Below are 284 nucleotides of genomic sequence, written 5' to 3' on the forward strand. Positions count from 1 at the left end.
GAAAAAGAAAATATCAATTTAGAAGAAGAAAATACTATCCAAACTGGAGAAAAAAGAGATATTTTAGAAAAGAAAATAACAGTAAAAACAAAAGACAAAGAAATAACTATTGCCCGAATAAAAAAGAAAATTGTAAATGTTGGTATTGCCAAAAAGAAGGACACTATGCAAATGAATGCCCGAAAAAGAAGGATAAAAAGGATCTTACTAAACAAATAGAAATTGCTAAGTCTTGTTTCATGGAACCATTAGAAGAATCTGATGATAACTTAGACTATATTTTT

Source organism: Arachis duranensis, chromosome 8, assembly GCF_000817695.3.
Source record: "Arachis duranensis cultivar V14167 chromosome 8, aradu.V14167.gnm2.J7QH, whole genome shotgun sequence".
Classification (NCBI taxonomy): domain Eukaryota; kingdom Viridiplantae; phylum Streptophyta; class Magnoliopsida; order Fabales; family Fabaceae; genus Arachis; species Arachis duranensis.